The sequence below is a fragment of the Cyprinus carpio genome, chromosome B5, assembly GCF_018340385.1.
Source record: "Cyprinus carpio isolate SPL01 chromosome B5, ASM1834038v1, whole genome shotgun sequence".
Classification (NCBI taxonomy): Eukaryota; Metazoa; Chordata; class Actinopteri; order Cypriniformes; family Cyprinidae; genus Cyprinus; species Cyprinus carpio.
In genome coordinates this window covers 19,774,455-19,791,620 of record NC_056601.1, presented here as the reverse complement: position 1 = coordinate 19,791,620, position 17,166 = coordinate 19,774,455, and the positions used below count along the sequence as shown (strand labels likewise).

The 17,166-nt window shown below is 35.6% G+C and overlaps 1 protein-coding gene across 2 annotated transcripts in view; it reads right to left on the bottom strand.

Moving 5' to 3' along the window:
• Positions 1 to 12,085, bottom strand: part of LOC109089764 (G-protein-signaling modulator 1-like) — a 17,404-nt gene extending 5,319 nt beyond the window's left edge. The window contains exon 1 of one of the 2 annotated variants that reach the window (XM_042724799.1): positions 11,948 to 12,085. The gene's annotated coding sequence lies outside the window, so the exon portion shown is untranslated. The remainder of the gene's footprint in view (positions 1 to 11,947) is intronic. The other variant, XM_042724798.1, reaches the window with a different exon arrangement.
• Between the last annotated feature and the right edge of the window lie 5,081 nt (positions 12,086 to 17,166).

The window sequence follows — 17,166 nt, the reverse complement described above, 5'->3', positions numbered from 1 at the left end:
CAGAACTTTCTTCAGTTAAACAAGGAGAAAACTGAAATCATTGCATTTGGAAACAAAGATGAAGGTCTCAAGGTGAATGCATACCTGGACTCTAGAGGTCAAACAACTAAAAATCAAGTCAAGAATCTTGGTGTGATTCTGGAGACAGACCTTAGTTTCGGTAGTCATGTAAAAGCGGTAACTATATCAGCATTTACTATCGCCTCAAAAGCATTGCAAGTATTAGATGTTTTGTTTCCTGTGAAGATTTGGAGAAACTTGTCAATGCCTTTATCACCAGCAGGGTGGACTATTGAAATGGTCTCCTCACAGGCCTTCCCAAGAAGACCATTAGACAGCTGCAACTCATCCAGAATGCTACTGCCAGTATTCTAACTAGATCCAGAAAATCTGAGCATATCACACCAGTCCTCAGGTCCTTACACTGGCTTCCAGTTGCTTTTAGGATTGATTTTAAAGTACTTTTACTCATTTATAAACAGTGCTGGGAGTAACGCATTACAAAAGTAATGCATTACAGTAACAGATTACTTTTTGCTGTAACGCAGTAGTGTAAGGCATTACTAATCAATTTTCAGTAATATTTTTTACAACACAATTTTAGCCCAAAATTTAATTGTTCAAAGAAAAGAAAGAAGAAAAAAAAAAAAAAACAATGCAAGACATTAATGAATCAAAATGCAGCAAATAAGTTCTATTTCCTGTTCGTGGTCAGTCAGTAGCTGCGTGTGGTGTCCAAGTTTGGAAATAAAGACTAAACGACAGCTTTTGATATTTGTTTAGCGATTTATTTCATTCATCTCCCTCTTGCTGGTGGAACTTTGTACAAACCCGATTCCAAAAAAGTTGGGACTCTGTACAAATTGTGAGTAAAAAAGGAATGGAATAATTTACAAATCACAGAAACTTATATTTTATTCACAATAGAATATAGATAACATATAAAATGTTTAAAGTGAGACATTTTGAAATGTCATGCCAAATATTGGCTCATTTTGGATTTCATGAGAGCTACACATTCCAAAAAAGTTGGGACAGGTAGCAATAAGAGGCCTGAAAAGTTAAATGTACATATAAGGAACAGCTGAAAAATGACCAACTTGCAACTTATTAGGTCAATTGGCAACATGATTGGGTATAAAAAGAGCCTCTCAGAGTGGCAGTGTCTCTCAGAAGTCAAGATGGGCAGAGGATCACCAATTCCCTCAATGCTGCGGCGAAAAATAGTGTAGCAATATCAGAAAGGAGTTTGAAGTAATCATCATCTACAGTGCATAAGATCATCCAAAGATTCAGAGAATCTGGAACAATCTCTGTGCGTAAGGGTCAAGGCCGGAAAACCAAACTGGATCTTCAGGCCCTTAGACGGCACTACATCACATACAGGAATGTTGTGAAATCACAACATGGGCTCAGATATACTTCCAGAAAACATTGTTGGTGAACACAATCCACCGTGCCATTCACCATTGCACTCTATAGGTCTAAAACTAAAACTCTATAGGTCAAAAAAGAAGCCATATCTAAACATGATCCAGAAGCGCAGGTGTTTTCTCTGGGCCAAGGCTCATTTAAAATGGACTGTGGCAAAGTGGAAAACTGTTCTGTGGTCAGACGAATCACAATTTTAAGTTCTTTTTGGAAAACTGGGATGCCATGTCATCCGGACTAAAGAGGACAAGGACATCCCAAGTTGTTATCAGCGCTCAGTTCAGAAGCCTGCATCTCTGATGGTATGGGGATGCATGAGTGTGTTTGGCATGGGCAGCTTACACATCTGGAAAGGCACCCTCAATGCTGAAAGGTATATCCAAGTTCTAGAACAACACATGCTCCCATCCAGACGTCGTCTCTTTCAGGGAAGACCTTGCATTTTCCAACATGACAATGCCAGACCACATACTGCATCAATTACAACATCATGGCTGCGTAGAAGAAGGATCTAAGTACTGAAATGGCCAGCCTGCAGTCCAGATCTTTCACCCATAGAAAACAATTGGTGCATCATAAAGAGGAAGATGCGACAAAGAAGTGCTAAGACAGTTGAGCAACTAGAAGCCTGTATTAGACAAGAATGGGACAACATTCCTATTCCTAAACTTGAGCAACTTGTCTCCTCAGTCCCCAGACGTTTGCAGAGTGTTATAAAAAGAAGAGGGGATGCCACACAGTGGTAAACTTGGCCTTGTCCCAACTTTTTTGAGATGTGTTGATGCCATGAAATTTAAAGTAAACTTATTTTTCCCTTAAAATGATACATTTTCTCGGTTTAAACATTTTGATATGTCATCTATGTTGTATTCTGAATAAAATATTGAAATTTAAAACTTCCACATCATTGCATTCTGTTTTTATTCACAATTTGTACAGTGTCCCAAATTTTTTGGAATTGGGTTTGTATTGTGTGACGTAGTCCAGTGAAGGCGTGTTTAGGGCAGGCTTTACAGGAGTGCCGCGAGGATACTGGCATGACTCGGCATGATTTTGCCCTCTGTGCTCGAGGTCCGAGGCTATTAGCTCCGCCCGGCTTGCTGTTAGCTCCGGCTTGCACTGGCCAGTGGAAAAGAGTCTAATGGGTGAAGATGGCAGAAGACTGTACATTCGCAAGATGGACGTATGCGCATCTTGTCATTTTACAATTGCATATGGCATTAGAGTTTACATATAGTCCTGTTGTGTCTAATATGAATAGACCCAAGCTATTCACATATATTGCCAGATAATCACCTTACCTCTACCATACTTTTAACAGACTTGAATCGTTTGTGATTCTGGCTGTCATCCTTTTTTGCATTGTCTTGAGCCTTCACTTTGCCAATTATAACCTATATTGTTAGTAGCCTGGATAGCCCGCAGTCATTATGCTACACCATATCGCGTTCTGGATGTAAAATGCTCTGCAGTACATTTTGTAATTTCAGGATGTTAAGTTCTACTTCTGTAGTTATTTTGGTAAAAGTAACTCAAAAGTAACAGAGGAGTCATGTAACGCATTAGAATTCTGAGACAGTAATACTGTAAGGTAAGGAATTACTTTTAAATGGCAGTAACAAGTAATCTATAATGTATTACAGTTTGGAAGTACAGTAACTTGCACAACACTGTTTATAAATCAATCAATGGCCTAGTACCTAAATACATTGCAGATATGCTCACTGAATATAAACCTAACAGACCACTCAGATCATTAGGATAGAGTCAGTTAGAAATACCAAGGGTTCACACAGTTGCCCGCAGTTCATTTTCTATTCTTAACTGTTTTAATTCATTTTAAATCAATTTTTAAATCATTTTAAAAGTTTAAACAGAAGGTTAAAGTAAGTGCTGTGAAGGAAGTAAAGAGAATGGGCAAAGAAAGACAAGTTTGTTAGTTAATCAGTTGAAAGTCAGACCTCTGAGTTCTATTTGTTTGGTTTATGATGGTCAACATAAGTAGGGGATGAAGTAGTGGAATAGTTAGGTATTTTGGGAGGATTTTCCACTTATAGGGGAAGAGGATGAACATAGCTTGAGAATGTTTGTTTGTGTCAAGAGCACATCATATGTTTTTAAATTTCTTGTTTTAATTGTGATTATTTTACTTCCTTTTATTTAAAGCACTTTAAATTGCCATTGTGTATGAAATGTGCTATATAAATAAACTTGCCTTGCCTTGCCTTGCCTTGCCCTTTTCTCTGAAATTAGAATGCCACATTAAGAAATATGATAATAAAAAATGTGACAGGTGTTTAAATACCCATTTGCATAGCCATCATGTTCTAGCTCATGTGAAGAAAATAACTATCCAACACAAAGAGGGTTTTTTTCCCCCACTGATGGTCAAAAGTTTTAAAATATAGCTAAACCAGCCAGGACTTCATCTAGACATGTACTGAATAAGAACATCCTGCTGCCAGATCCAACAGAAAATACAAGTTCAAGATGCACTGAATCCAGTCAAATGCATTTAATGTTTGCTTAGTCCAATAAAGGAAAATAAACTAGTTGTTACTTAAGGAAAGTAAGTCACAACTTAATTTTAGTATGAAATGAGATTTTTACCTACTAGCCTGTTACTCAGTTCATTATATTTAGCACACTCAATAGGTCCTGTAGAGTAAATTAGACTGTATCACTTGAAACTGGGCAAACTGAGTGCCAGACACAGAGCCAGTCACAATTACCAAAGCTTTTTGGCAATTTAAAATGTTATCATCCAAATGAATTGGCAAATAGGCTTTCCAACTAATGTAAATCAATACTTGCATAAATTTATTTCTCTCCACATCCTGCAAAATCACATATACTATCACTGTCATATCCATTTACATGTTTAAAAAAAATCACAGATGTTCTGTATTGGCCAAGTGAGACTTGCCCTTCCTGTGGTTTGGCTCTCATTAAATATATATTTGTGAAACCTCATATAGCTATTAAGCCAACAAGGTCTTTACACTCTTTAGACGCACTGCTGGAGTGAGAGCAAACATCACCCATCTATTTAAATGCACTGCCAGAAGGAAGCTTTTCAACCCTCCATTAGGTAAGTGCTCTGCCAAATAGGAAAATCCATTAGCCTTTGTGAACAAAGCCATTGAGCAATACCTGTCCATTCAGCTATCATACACAAAAGCATCATAAATATATTCAGACTCTCCTGTGTCCACGGACAATGTGATACAGCCAGGGCTGGGAAGGTTACTTTTAAAATGTATTTCACTACAGATTACAAAATGCAAGCTTTATAGTAATCAGTAATGTATTTCGTTAGATTACTCAGATTTAGTAACAATCTTTAAGTGATGATAATCCTCTTTATGGAGAAGCGATAGGACAAAAGAATCGCTGAGTCAAATTTGACAGGGCTCGTTTCCCATGGTCGCAAGCAATGTTGTTATAGTTCAATATTTAACAACCAGAGTTTGCTAAAGATGCTTTTGGGAAACACCCCTCAGATCTATCCAGTTTGTGAACCATTGGTTTCCACCTCTATGGTTTACACACTGGTTTCGTTAAACAAAATAATTTTTTCTTTTAAGAGATTGACTCAAAAAATCATCTGTTCACGAATCGGATCATGAACTCGAGTTACCACGCCAAAGATGATCTATTCTTGAACATTTCGAATGAATAAAGACTTCATGTTCATCTGTAAAGCACACAAAGCTATCGTTTGGATTTATAAACTTTTATTTCATGCATGATTCGTATGGATCTGTTAACTGAATGCAAAGTGTGAATTCTAGCAGTAGGCCTACTGGTTAAAATCCCCAGACTGTTTAAAGTATTAAATTAAGAAATGACATTAAAATTAAAAGCAATCACTTTGGTAATCTAAAATACTTTCCGGATGTAACTGTAATCTGATTACCCCTTTTTAAAATCTAATTATAACGAAATACAGTTACTCATATTTTGTATTTTAAATACATAACGCCATTACATATATTTCGTTACTCCTCAGCCCTGGACAGCATATGTGCTATAACACTGTGCAAACAAGTGCATCACACTATTTATTTGAGAGCATACTATGTTATGTATCTAAAATTAGAAAGGCAGAATTACTTGACGTTATATAAAAATAGATTCTGTGCTAATATTGAATGGCTGTAAGGGCAAGAACACATGATTGTTGAAGCACCCAGCATGACTGCAGCAGGAGGCCTGCACTGGTGCACCTGGGTTCCACCTAATCAGATGCCTTTTATTATCACTACTAAATGCTTGGAAACCTTATCCAGTTTGTTTTTAAAGTAATGTTTTGTATTTTTGTTTTACATTCTGTCAGACAAATCATGCATTTTAGTGAAAAATGGATGATATAATTTCAAGCTTAATTAATTAGTTGTGTTAAGAAACTACAAAATGCTAATCAGAAGCATATCCTGATTCTGTCTTCAGTTCTGTGTTCAAATCGTAACAATGGGAGAATGGCAATAACCTTGAATACGCTAGAAAACTTTGTCTCTAGCTAGAGAAAATGCCTAATTTTGTATGTTTATGGAGGATTCAGTGCACACTCTGATTGCCATATAGAGAACGTGTTATACTTGATATCATGGCTGTATGGAGCTAATTTTCTCCTAAATAGGCTATTAAATAAATATATACATAAAAAGGCAAAACCATTAGACTATGAAAACATTATATAAAACACATTGTATACTCTACTTGCAAGCATATGAAATGGAAATAACCAACAGCTGTTATCCATAAATTTATTCTTAAATGTTAATTATACTTCATAGAATATTTAGGGGCCATCACCAAAGGTGCGTAGGCACCTATTATTTTCATTGACGTTCCTATTATTCTTCTTCTTCTTCCGTTTCTTCTTTCCCTCTTGAGTCTATTGCAGCCCATAGAACCTCTTGCAGGAAAATTGTTAAATTTGGCACACTGATAGAGGACAGTCTCAACATTAACCGTAGCATGTTTAGAGTCTCTAACTCAAACTCTCTAGCGCCACCACTTGTCCAAAATTTCACTCATGTTTATGCTAATAACTTTTAAACCATAAGGCACAGAAGGACATTTTTTTCCTCTGAATCCTTGGCTCATGCCGAGTGGAATGAACACCAAAATTCAAAAATGGCTAAGTTTAGTTTTTCACTAATTTTCATTGTTCCAAAACCTACTTTTTCAAACTCGTCCTACATGGTTTGTCTGATTCTCACCAAAATTGGCTCAGATCATCTTCAGACCATTCTGGCAAAAAGTTATGGAATTCAAATTGATTATCCAAACCATTCTCAAATAACGTGCAAACGAATTTGACAAAAAGCACACAAAAATGGATCCGAGGCTGTATCTCTGCAATAGTTTGGTGTATTGAGACCAAACTTGGTGTGTGTTATCCACCTTTATCTTGTCGTAAAAATGGGCACAGCCATTTGTCAATTCTATGGGTCTGGCTTCTGGTCTCATCTGCGTCCACTCCGTCCAGCTATTTTTAACTGAACAAAACAGTTTGTTTTGCTGCTTGATGTTGAAAGTTGGTGTGTCTTATCACATTATTTTAATGTATTATCTTAATTATGAACACACTGGTTTGTAGTGCAAACAGTTTTACCGTTTACTGCACATTGTAATTCTCCTCGTTATTTACCTATAGCGACTAATGAACCGGAAGTCTCACCCATAGGCCTACTTCCACGTTGAAGAAAAAGGTGGATAATAGAGCGGCAACCTTCCGGTCTCTCTCGTGAAACCAACACAGGATTGACTAAAACTACAATTCATTGACTGGCCGCTAGAGGCTGGCTCCAAAAGGGATCCTGTCCCATAGACCTCCCATGTTAAAATGCCCAACTTTACAGCAGAACAAAACGTGTTTACAGCCTGGTACAAAAAGTGGTTTTGGTCTATAAAGCTAATTTTGCTAATCCTTAATGACAACTGTGAGGGGAGTGATTTTGTTTTATGACTCATCCGTTTTAATTACAAACCCGATTCCAAAAAAGTTGGGACACTGTACAAATTGTGAGTAAAAAAGGAATGGAATAAGTTACAAATCTCATAAACTTATATTTTATTCATAAGAGAATATAGATAACATATGAAATGTTGAAAGTGAGACATTTTGAAATGTCATGCCAAATATTGGCTACACATTCCAAAAAAGTCGGGACAGGTAGCAATAAGATACCGGAAAAGTTAAATGTACATATAAGGAACAGCTGGAGGACCAATTTGCAACTTATTAGGTCAACTGGCAACATGATTGGGTATAAAAAGAGCCTCTCAGAGTGGCAGTGTCTCTCAGAAGTCAAGATGGGCAGAGCATCACCAATTCCCTCAATGCTGCGGCAAAAAATAGTGGAGCAATATCAGAAAGGAGTTTCTCAGAGAAAAATGGCAAAGAGTTTGAAGTTATCATCATCTACAGTGGATAATATCATCCAAAGATTCAGCGAATCTGGAACAATCTCTGTGCGTAAGGGTCAAGGCCAGAAAACAAAACTGGATGCCCGTGATCTTTGGGGCCTTAGAAGGCACTGCATCACATACAGGAATGCTACTGTAATGGAAATCACAACATGGGCTCAAGAATACTTCCAAAAAACATTGTCGGTGAACACAATCCACCGTGCCATTCTCTGTTGCCGGCTAAAACTCTATAGGATTATTAAAACAGGCGTTTTTTTCTCTGGGCCAAGGCTCATTTAAAATGGACTGTGGCAAAGTGGAAAACTGTTCTGTGGTCAGAGGAATCAAAATTTGAAGAATCTTTTTTTTTTGTGAAAACTGGGATGCCATGTTATCCGGACTAAAGAGGACAAGGACAACCCAAGTTGTTATCAGTGCTCAGTTCAGAAGCCTGCATCTCTGATGGTATGGGGTTGTATGAGGGTGTGTGGCATGGGCAGCTTACACATCTGGAAAGACACCATCAATGCTGAAAGGTATATCCAAGTTCTAGAACAACATATGCTCCCATTCAGACGTCGTCTCTTTCAGGGAAGACCTTGCATTTTCCAACATGACAATGCCAGACCACATACTGCATCAATTACAACATCATGGCTGCGTAGAAGAAGGATCCGGGTACTGAAATGGCCAGCCTGCAGTCCAGATCTTTCACCCATAGAAAACAATTGGCGCATTCATAACATTCTTATTCCTAAACTTAAGCAACTTGTCTCCTCAGTCCCAAGACATTTGCAGACTGTTATAAAAAGAAGAGGGGATGCCACACAGTGGTAAACATGGCTTTGTCCCAACTTTTTTGATATGTGTTGATGCCATGAAATTTAAAATCAACTTATTTTTCCCTTAAAATTATACATTTTCTCAGTTTAAACATTTGATATGTCATCTATGTTGTATTCTGAATAAAATATTGAAATTTGAAACTTCCACATCATTGCATTCTGTTTTTATTCACAATTTGTACAGTGTCCCAACTTTTTTGGAATCGGGTTTGTATATTAAGCCTTAAAGTTCTGCATAATTAAGGGCGTGGCCACTTGAGTGACTGGTAGATTGCTACTGCTGTCACCGATGTCGAGCAAGGTGAGCGTGGTTTCAGCAACCAGCTCCCGCCTCTTTGCCCATTTTCGATTATCTGGGAGCGGCCAAGATGGCGAAGGCCCGCTCCACCCACTTCTAGATTCAGAAATGCTCTTCAGAAATCTACGGTTGACTTCACGTCACACTACGTCCATGTTTTTATACAATCTATGGTTATGACAAGTAGGCTATGACCTGAGCCTACCTGCAGGGTTTTGCCTCTGTGCCACCTAGTGGGCAGAAGATATGAAAAATGCATATTTTTATACTTTGATTAATGTTCAAAGAATTTTTCTATTACTGAAGGGTTTTTGTATGAAGTGTTAAAATCTCATTTTCAGTCCAGTTAGGATCACGTCAGAGTGTGACTCATCTGCTGTGCCACATTCAGGATGTACTTTCCTCCTGGACTCTTTAAATATAGTTGATCCAAATAAATCTGTGCAAAAAAGGATTTTGCAAAGAGCATTTATCAAACGAATCCAAAACGAACGCATCAAAGACAGCTCAGGATCTGCAGACTATGAGTCATTGCCAAAAGTTTCCACAAGATGACACTCTTTCACCAAAATTAGACTCACTATCTTGTGCAAAGCTTTTGAAGAAAAATTTACCTCCAAAACCCTACACAGTCTTAGAATGAAGATCCAGCAATAGAAACTGAGGAAAGAAATTTGAACTTCAGCACCTGGAGAGAAAGATCGACAACATCTTACCAGAAAAATTTGCAGGGTCACAAACACTGCACTGCACTGTCACTGAACTTTAAGGTATATGTAATTACAAAGCATGGATGTGTATTTTAAAAAGATATAGAGGTAACATATCAATTAGATGATGTGCAAGTCTGTGTTAAATTAAATTACTATGTAATTTGATGTAATCTGTTCTGACAGAAGCAAAAGCATCACCAGGTAAAGGTGGAGTAATTAGTTTGGCTGTAAAGGAAAAACAATATTAGGAAAAACTGTTTTTCACCCAGCGCCAGATACCAAAGATCTAATCTCTGAGGTGAGACCTGTGAGAAAACTATTTAATATAATGCTTCCTGACCCAGAATATAAAATAAAAATATCTCAGACCTTTCAAGGCACCTTGGCCTACTAAATGCCTTACGTAAGAGAATAGAAAAATTCAATTAAGCATTAAAACTACACTCTCAGAAAAAGAAAAAAAAAATTGTACAAAAGCTTCACCTTATAAGGATACAACAGCTTGTCACTGGGGCAGTACCCTTGAAAGGAAATCTTAAAGCACCTTATTTAATCCTAAAAGGTTTATAGTAGTACAATGGTACAGATTACTAAACTAACCCTTGTAAAAAAAGAGGTACACTTAACATTTTTAATTTGAAACTAATATATTTAAAGAATATGAGGTACCTAAATGTGAACTGAATTGAATGTTTCAGATGCATGTTTATTTACAATTAAACGAAAAATATATGATATACTTTAAATTATATGCTTTTAGTTGGGATTTGAAGTACACAAGTGCACATTCAGTACAATTAAGCACACTTACTTTTCACAAGGGAAGATACTAATATGCACCTTTTAGGAGTAGACAAAGTACAAAGTTGGCCCTTTAATTACAGGAATAGTTTACCCAAAAATGAAAATTAGCTGAAAATGTCCTTACCCTCAGGTCATCCAAGATGTAGATTAGTTTGTTTCTTCATGGAACAGATTTGGAATTTAAGCCATTAAGGCATTTTAACTTTTAATTGTCATGCATCTTTTTGCTTCAGAAGATGTTAATTGATTGACTGAAGCAGTGTGGATTACTTGTGGATTATTGTGATTTTTTCATCAGCTGTCTGAACTCTCATTCTGACAGCACCCAATCACTGCAGAGGATCCATTGGTGAGCAAGTGATATAATGCTTAATTTATAAAAAAAAAAAAAAAAAAAATCTGTTGAAATAAAGACGCAAAATCTACATCTTGGATGGCCTGAGAGTGAGTGAATGTTCAGTAAATATTTATTATTCATTTAAATGTACTGTGTCAGGAACAAGCTACTGTACTGTGCTGTAAAATTTTTGCACTTCTTTTCCTTTCTAACCACGCAGAAGAACATTCTACGTACATATCCGGCTGGAGGAATGCCCAAGGGCTTGTGAAACTAATTTTGCACTCACCTTGCAGTGCTGTTTCACAGGCTGAAAGAGTCAGCATTAAGGATAGGCCATAATTTAATTGCACACAGAATCAGACTCAGCATCTTATGCATGCTTATATCATATTTAGCATCTTTGCATTCTTTTAAATTTGCACACTTCTCATGCATGCATTTTCTTTACAGATCAGAGAAACTGGTCAAACAAGAAGGCTTCTCAACAATTAGTTGTTTTGAATGCTCAAACAGACGGAGACCTCAATTCAAACCAAATGAAAAAGGATGAGAATTCATCTAAGAAGCATCCCAGACCTCAGGCTCAAGTCTTGTATTCTCCAGCATCTGGAAAAACATTCATAAGCCATGCAGCTTCTTCATACCCAGTCAAAGCAGTTCCACTGGCACACAGAAATCATTACTCACCAAATTCCACCTCAGAAGTATTTGCTAAAAACTACGACATTACAAAGACAACAAAACCACTAGTTGCAGGTAAAGAAACTGAAAGCCAAATGAAATCAAACAGGCAACCTAGATATAATATCCAAGAGCTACAGGAATATATGCATCACCAGACCGTTAAGAGAAAAAAAAGGTGCTGCAAATTAGGAAAAAAGCAACAAGAGGTCGAGAGGAAGCAAAGGAATATGCATGAAGTAATTAAGAAACAAAGGCAAGTACTCCAGAGGGCCAAGAGAGAACAGCAACAGGAGTACAAGGTATGTAAATGGATGTTGTCTAGAAAAATTAAAAAGCAAATGTTCTTACCTAGTCATCTTAAGGATTACCACCTTAATGCTGTTGCAATAATGAGATCTAAATGTGCACTTACACAGAACAGAGGCAGTTCCGAGGAGAAGAAGAGATGTGCTCATGAAGCTGACACAACTGAAGAACAATTGTCTGTCTTTCCTAGACAAAACCAAAGTGTGACAGTGTGAGTCCACTGCAGAGCCCACTCTACCTTTTCTCAACCTCAAGATGGCAGTATTGAGCTAGCAAGTATTTAAATCACAGAACTAGACACTACATGGCCAAATGTACAGTATGTGGACATGAAACACCACACCTGCTTGTTGAGCAACTCATTTAAAAACTACAGCATTATTAGTGGATTAAACTGAACTGAATTTTTAGGTAGCAAACAATATGTAGAATTGCAATTTAGGCAGAATTCAAATGAATTGAAATTTAAAGACAAAGATATAGAGACAAAGTTATATAGACAGATAGATCCTTTTGAAATCATTCTAATATGCTGTTGTGGTGCTCAAGAAGCATTGCTTGTTATTCTAAATAACAAGCCACTACCATTTGGGTAAGATTTTTAAAAACAAAATTAAATTAAGCAGTACTTTCATTCAGCAACGACACATTCAACTGAACAGAAGTGACTGTAAATACATTTATAATATTTTATTAAAAGAAATTAAATAAATAGTTTCACATTGATATTAATTAGAAATTTTCAGCTTAGCCGTCACTGAAATAAACTGAATTATAATATATCTATATATAATTTCAGCTTTATTTAAATTTTATAACAATAACAACACTGTTATGCAACTATGTTTGTGTGTGATTTTATGCATGCTAGCATCACTCATTCTCATCAGTCTGATAGTACTTGAATTCCTAACACATCTGTCATCTTTGAACCAGCAGAGCTGAGCAGGTGGATTAGGGCTCAGGCAGACTGGGTGAAGCTGGCAGTCCTGTGAGTGCAGCTGATGCAGAGTGGGCTCAAAACGCTCTGGCAACTCACAGACACAGAGAGGAGGCTCTCAGGAAGACAATCAGTGCTCTAGATACACACATGGACGATGAGACAGCCTGGCTGTGAATCACAGACCATAAAGGGGCTCTGAGATAGTCACAACCTGCTGGACAGGGCATCTGTGGAGCCAAATCAAGGGAAACTTTGTCTGATCGTGTATCTCTGGAAACAGACACAGAGACATACCACAGACAAGAAAGAGTGTCAATTAAAATGATATTGATTATGGATGAGATGGATTGGTTTGTGTTTGATAGTTTGTTTATTACTCTCAAAGAATATGAAAAAGGCACTTAAAATATTTGAGTTTAAGAATTTATTATTTTAATATATGTTTATATTATTTTAGATATGGGACTGTGTGCTTCAGACTGTAGAGCACAGATTGACCAGACAGAAAAAGGACTGGAGGAGCAAAGTTACAGCAGTGAGAGCAAAGAACATCCACAAGCAAGGTGATCCATTAAATAGCATTAAATCGATAAATTATATATATATATATATATATATATATATATATATATATATATTATATATATATATATATATATATATATATATATATATATATATATTTCTCTTCATTTAAATATCAACATTTGTGACATTTAAACAGTCGTCAAAACTGTTTTGAGGTTAACTGGTGTCATTTCTTGTTTTTAGAAACAGTTATCTGTAACATTGTAATAAGTAGAATATTAAAGTTTTTAACGTCTTTGATAAAGAGGGATTAATGGGCAACAGAATTGGCAAAACCAAAAAAAAAAAAATCACACTTATTATTCAGTTATTCAGTAATTCCATGTGTTATACATGCATTTTTTTCCATTAATTAAAACCTTGAGTGAAGTCATTCCATTCATTACATTTGAATTCATAGTCTTGTCTTTATGGCATATCTTGAATTAAAATATAGACAATTAAATATATATCTATATGCCTGCATATAAATTATATGAATATGTAAAAATATTATTTTATTCAACTAAGTTTTAAAAACACAGCAGCTGATTTAGTATTTTATATTATTGAAAAGTGTGTGTGCATGCGCACTCATGCGCATGTGCTTGTTTTGACCAATGAGAACTAAAATAATTTAAATTCCTCATTTATATTGTGAAATACTTTGACAGCTTGTATGTGTCTGTGTTTCTAATTACTTCTGTTAATAACATGTTGACTGATGCATCATCATCCATCTAAATATGTTAACAGTTTAAAAGTAAATGCACATTTTAAGGGGAGCTTCTTCCCCCTTTTAACCCAACCATGATGATAATGTTGTTGTTGTTTTTTTTTTTAACATGCATCGTGATAGTACCATGGTTTTCTTCGAAATACATTGGAATACTATGCAAAATGAATGTGGTATAATCATCATTAAAATACCATACAATATACCGTCACTGTACCATTCTACTTTGTATAGGATAAACTGTCTTACTACTTACAAATTGCAAATGTGCAGTAAAGGCCGTGCAAGGCCAGTTTACGTCAAAGTATTGAATGCTCATTCATGTCTGGCTCCTCTATAAATGCGATTTGTAGTGGAGTGAGCTGAGTGAGTCGTACAGCCAACTCTTTCTGGCGCAGAGCCAGCAGTTCCTGAGGGAAAGGAGCTGAGGGACTGGCAGTACAGCGCACTCCTCAGGCTCAGGGAGAAAGTGCTCTGGGAGAAGACCCAAGCTGAGCTTGACTGGTTGGAGCATTGCATAAAGTGAGTAAAAAAAAAACATTACATTATAAAAGGATGTAATCAGATTACTGATGCACTTAAAAAATGAGCATTATTGGCAGGATGTAAGGAAAGGATAAATATACTCAGAGTGTATAAGAAAAGATACATTGTGTTAGCAATGACAGAACCTTATTATCACATCAGGCTGCTGATCATCACATGCGCAAATTGCACCTTTCACAACACCACTCTGGTCTCAAGTTGAGCATGTTCAACCTTTGATTCAGTAGTACAGAAAACATGTAAGTCATTGTGTATTATTGCTTTTTTCTTATTTTATCTGCATGTGTAGCCTTGAGGTGATTTATTAACTTAACTGATTACATTTTAGTAAATATTTAGTAAATATTTTTAAGTAACCCTCCCAACACTGGAAGTGCAATATGCATTTTACTCTGTATTATATTCATCTTAGCTGTTATTCCTCATAATTTCAGGACTGATGCAAATTGTCTATGCAGAGGTTTTTTTTTTTTTTTTTTACCTCTTATTCATAAGGGCAAATATTTATGGTTGGAAAATTGCTGTTATTGTTGCAGTCTTTTTATATCCTGAAATTATCATATAACACATCTTTTCATCAGTCATGGAACAGCACAAGATGATATACTTGCTTTCACGGAACTCAAGCTCCAACAAGAGCAATTTCTTTTCTTTTTTTTTAAATGCATTAACACTTTTATTTAGCAAGGATGCATTAAATTGATCAAAAGTGGCAGAACATTTAAATTCATCATTATTAAATCAATAAAATCAATATTTTTTTAATCAAAAGTAAACGTAAAGACATATTGTTTTATTTAATTGCATTAAAGAATCATGAAAATATATATATCATGGTCTCTAAAAAAAATATTGCACAGCACAGCTGTTTTCAACACTGATAATAACAAGGAATATTTCTTGAGAACCAAAATCTATATATTAGAACGATTTCTTCATGTGACACTAAAGACTACTGAAAATTCAGCTTTGCTATCACAGAAATAAATTGCATTTTAATACATAATAAAACAGGAAACAAATTTTAAACTTTAATAAGATTTCACAATATTACTATATATATATTTTTTTTTACTGTATTTTTGATCAAATAAATGTAGCCTTGGTCAGCATAAGACATAACAGACATTACAAACAGTAGATGTATTTTATCTGTGTAGATGTATTTTATCAGAGATCCACCACTGGCGAAACATAAACAGATTAGCCCAGCAGCAGAGACGGTTGCTTCTCCACCATCAGAGAGACATTCTTCATATCAAACAGTCAGCTATTCATTTAAGATCAGCACTACAAATGCAGACTCTGCCAAAGAAAAATGAAATCAGCAAGCCGGAGAACACTTCAAGTTATATGGTATTCCACAAATCAGAAATCTGCTCTTTTCTTCAGTGATACTATGGTTAAAGTCAATGTGAAATATCATTTGTAAGCCATTTACTTTCATAATTTGAAGTATTTACAAATACAGCAGGATATTCAACAATATTGTAATGATTGTAGGAGACTTCTTGAAGCGCTATTTGCTGAAAGGACCTTGTGAAGTACTCCCAGAAGGTGCTCTTTGGTTGGGTTTGAAGCAGTTATATAAAAAAAGAAAGAAGAAAATCCAAGGCACTTTTTCTGGTCCAAAAAAGTTTAAAAGCCTTTATTCACATTATGGCCATCTCAACAGAAACATGCTTAAACCTCTGCACTCTGATGCATTTCAGCCTTCAGCCTTCTCAGAGTGTGTCAGAATGGCCATAATGTGAATTAAGGCTTTTTAACTTTTTTGGACCATAAGTAGTGCCTTGGAATCTTTTTTTTTTTTTTTTTTTTTTTGTAAATATTGTAATGATCGTGGATTGAATGTATGAACTATGTATGTATTCCATATGATAGTTTCTTGGAGGGGAGAGGATGAAAAAGCAAAAGGGATTGGTGACATCAGAAGAAAATAAGTTTTTGTTTTTGTTTGTTTTTGAGAAGTAGAGCAATTACATTTTGATGATATATCAGGAAGATGACACTGCAATAAAGAATTTTTCACTATTTTTGTCAAGTTTTCCAGTACAAATGAAATAAATAAAAAAATCCTAAAGATACTTAAAGATACAAAATGATACTTTTACTTTAGAAGGGAAACTTATATATTACACTGAAAAAATATATACTAATTCTTTTTTTAAAGGTAAGTGGTTGCAAACAATTTATTTTCGCTACATTTAATTTTTTTTTTTTTAAAGTTATAGTCAACTAAATTTGTTTAAATGTAGCTAAAATACAGTGATTGCAACCACTTACCTTTAAAAATATAGCACATTAAATTAATTTTCAGTGTATTATAGTATTTTATCCCAGTTGGCGTTAAATAATTAAATTTCATGTTGACTTTAACAAATTCCAAATTGCAACAGTTCCCAGTGTTTCCACTTGAAATAATATGATGAACTGAACAAGAGTGCAAAACCATGTGATCATTCCCCATAATGCTCAGATGCCACATTTATAGCAGTACTGATTTTTATGCTGATGTTTTGCAGGAGGAAGA